Source organism: Eucalyptus grandis, chromosome 6, assembly GCF_016545825.1.
Source record: "Eucalyptus grandis isolate ANBG69807.140 chromosome 6, ASM1654582v1, whole genome shotgun sequence".
Classification (NCBI taxonomy): domain Eukaryota; kingdom Viridiplantae; phylum Streptophyta; class Magnoliopsida; order Myrtales; family Myrtaceae; genus Eucalyptus; species Eucalyptus grandis.
This window is the reverse complement of record NC_052617.1, coordinates 9,108,527-9,112,909: the sequence shown is the minus strand read 5'-3', so window position 1 is coordinate 9,112,909 and position 4,383 is coordinate 9,108,527.

Here is a 4,383-nt window from a genome sequence, read left to right as displayed (position 1 = left end):
GTAGAGTCGAGCCAAAATTGATGTCCGAATGACAAAAATGGATAGTAAAGGTCGGTGCAATTTCAAGAAATGAATCTTGAACAGAATGAGAATGCTGCAAGAAAGGTGATGACAAGTTTAGGTGTTCCCATCATACTCATTTGAGGGGCAAGCATCAACCCCATAACAAAATTAAGAATCAAAGAATCAGACGAGTTCAGAAGCTTGTATGGAGACAGCCATGGCGCTTGAAGGTAATAAAAGATTATGAGACAACGTTAATGAGAAAAGTCGTCCACGATTCTATTTAGAGCCACTCAGATAATAAGGAAGTGACTGTCCCAACAACTAGGAGATTCAAGCCAGAACAACTGTCCAATCTCACACAAATAATACCAGTTCCAAATTAAACGTACCAATCTGAGCACCTTCCTGCAATAAATTGATAAGGACTAAGATTGGTGTGTACACGATATGCCAAAGTTACTATCAGATAGAATTTCAACGTTCGAAGAAAAAAATAAAACGTATCTTATTCTCTGTGAAATCAGAATTTCTTGTGAGTGATATAACATGTTGGAGTGCATCGTGACATTATTTTGCTATCGCAGCAATTGCATACAAAGGCCCTTATCAACATAATTAACATCGTTGTAGAATGGTCAAATTCTCATAGAATCTTAACAACACATGACAATTGGGTGAAACCGTGAAAAAGGCTGACTATGCAAGGTTTCCAAAGAAGAACAACCTAGATTGCTAACACAATCCCCAAAATATATAACCAATGGCCTCTGAAACCCACTGTTATCGGCGATACCCAACATACAACGTGGCGAGAAATTACTGATCGAAAGAGAAGAAACAAATAATCCACATTCAGACAGACCGACAACAATTCAATGAAATGAATATGAGGAAGTGAAGTGAGGCCGAAGTAACTCATCCCATATCTTTTCTATTAGGTAATCTATAAGGTAACCATATTTTATCGGCGGGCAACGAGTTTCAGTATCGGCGGCATCCGTAATTAGATTCCAATTGATGAACATCTAAACATCCCACGTACGGCGGGATGCGATGGGACGAGTTCTTCTTGTTTCTCCTCGCGATGATAAATGACCTACTTAACTCGGCAGTTAGCTCTTTTTATCGCATGCCTGAGATTACATGTTCGTCGTCATCAAACATCAAGCACTGGTTTCGTTGTTCAATCAAAGATGCCGCCAGAATTCACCGAAACAATTTTTTTTTTTTTAAAACACCGACCCTCAAATTGAACAGGCCCAAGCGTCACTATCAAAGGGAAACGAGTTATTCCCCACCACAAAACGACCCGCTCCCAAGATCTAACAGTTAGGGCCGAGCATCATTCCGACAGAATCCGCACGGAAAAATCCCCAAATTACTCCGACTGGCGCGCGAAATCGAGCTCGACCGAGTTGCATTTTCCCTTTGATCCGCGAATCGGAAAGCGAAACCGCGCGGGCGTCCGCTAAACGGAGAAAGCGACGCCGACGCCACGTCTTACGCCGCACGCGATTCAGAGACTCCACAACATCATGCGAATAGAGAGAGACGGAGAGAGAGAGGGAGGGAGGGAGGGAGAGTATACCGTAGAGCGAAAGCTGAGGGAGATTTAGGGTTCGAGGTAGGCGAACGCGAGTGGAAGCTGGAGTTCGACCCTCGCTGACCTCGCTCTCTCTCTCTCTCTCTATCTCTCTCTCTCTTCAATTTCGAGACGACCACCAGCGTCGACTTCTCTCTCTCTCCTCTCTCTGCTGTTTTCCGTCCTATAAAATAATAAATTTCCCATTTCCCTTTTCGAGAAAAGGGTCGTATGATGGATTCTGAAATGAAGATGCGGCTGGTGGATTGTGTTTTTCTATTCCATTATTTCATGGAAAAACTGACGAGGATAGTGATTTGTATTGCTTGTTAAAAATAAATAAATAAATAGAAAACATTTTTATCTTTCGTAAAAATAGTTCCAGTTAGTGAAAATATTTTATACTAACTATCTTTTCTAAAAGATATAAAGGGATATTCTCAGGATTTATAATTTCCTGTAAATGATCATCACTTGGACAATAGAACGTCGTGTTTAAATTGCATATACATTTGGGAACTATTTAAAGATTTTGAATCCATAATTATTTGCAATAATTGTCGTTGGTGGGATATAAAACTTTCTAAGGACTTGCGTTACTATACCATAACGCCCATTTGTCCGAAAATCACAACCATAGACTCTAATACCATTTTATTGAGGATATGCAGTAAAAGATTGCCAAGAAGGAGCTCAAGTCCGAACCTGTCTACATATCCAATTTAGCCTACCTTCACTTAAAAATTTAAGTTAATGAGTTATGAACCAACCGTAATATATTAACTACACCCCATCAATTATCCGATATGATATTTTTCTAATATAACTCATTCACACTTACATTGTGACACTTATCATGCCGCGGGTTTTAAAGTCTATTAAGGTTCCATCTATATTCTTAATTAAATTATTAGAGTGAATCATCACTTGAGTAATAACTTCTAATAACTATATTTGTCACGGCAATCCGTTGACCAAAACTCATATTTAAATGCACAAATGATATAAAGCATTAACAAAATAAATCGGTTATAGATATGTTGGAAATGGAAGTTCGGATTAGCAATTCTAGTTAATGCCATGGAAAGTGTAGGATTGCACGAAAACACATAATAAGAAAAACACTAAAACTTATTTTAAATTATAAGCTTCACCCGAAACCATAAATTTGCTTGTTACAACTGATTTCCTAATTTTTGAAATTTGAAATCTATCCTAGAATCAAACCGGTCCGGTTATCCCAAAACCATGTTTTTTTTTTTTTTTTTTTTTTTTTTTTGTCGAGAGCCTGGCCATAGGCGACACCGCGCGCAGAAACCGCCACGTGACACTTAAGCGAAACCCACCACTCCGGAGTCACACTTAATACACTTACCGCCTCCCTGGTTTTAAACCCTTCACCTCGGCCATGCTCGTTGCGCTTTCCAATGGGGGCCCACCGCGCCGGTACTTCCAAAACCATGTTCACCTCTATTGTTATGCAATTTTATGAATTTTTTTTTTTTCAAATAACTTACAATCCGAGCAACCTTCAATTTCCAAAGTTGTTTGAGCTCTTGCAACCTTTCATTTCTTAGCATTTGCACTAGATCAGAATCGACAATTTTATAGCCTCGTTAATTAATTCGATCCACCACGTCCTTCGAATTTTAGAACCTTCTTTTTAATTTATCCCTAGTATAAATTTTGGAACCTTCAACTTGTTTTTTTCGCTTGTTTTAACTTGAAATTCACTTTGAATTCCATTAATCCACCGCATTAATGATCGTTAAAATTCAAGTTTTTGTCGTTTCAACAAGTCTAGGTCATCACGAAATATAGCTTGAGTTTTAATGAAGTATACAAGAAATTGAGCCGGAAAACTATACATGACAAGAAATTGCAAAATGGCCTTTGCTCGCCAATACGAAAAAACGTGCATATTCATAGAGATAAAATATATCCATTTACTCCATCTTCTAATATCTTAACTTCCATTAGAAAAAAATGTTCTAATTCCAGTTGAATCACACACGTACATTGGAAACGAGTAATTGTCTGTTTTCGAGCTTTATTACAAAATATTTTAAAATAATTTGAAATTACACTAACAAACTAACCCATTTCTTCTTCTTTCTTTTCAATTTCTTGGGCATCGTTTGTGTAGTCATTTAATCAGATAATTAACCTAAGGCTACGTTTGGTCGTTCGGATTTTTAATCATAATAAATTTGGATATAATAAAATATGAAATCCCGGAATTTTTTATATTCAATCAATTGTTTGGTGAATCAGTAGTATTAAAAGTCGGATATATTCACATCATATCATGTACATTTTTAATATAAATGGCATATCATTATAAATGAACCTAAATATTCATAAATGGATATGGTGAAAATCTCTCGTAACATTATTTCTTAATTTATTTTTATTTTATTTTTTCCTCTTTTTATATTATTTTCTTTATTATTTCTTTTTTCCCTTTCATCATTATTTAATAAAATTTTATCAAATAATAAATTGTACTAACATACCTAAAATACAAAAATACCTAACATATATAATAAATATAAATATTTAATTTATAAATTGAATGTTTATTATAAGATAGAATTAAAGTTGAATATATAAATTAAAATAAGATTAATTTATAATAAATTTCTATTTTTTCATTTTTAATTTCTTAAATTAGAATTCAAATATTATTTATATTGAAATATAATTTCAATTTTATTAATTTAATAAGTTTGTTATACGAGAAAAATAACTTTCATATTATGAACATTAGAAATTCTAGCCACATTTATCCCACC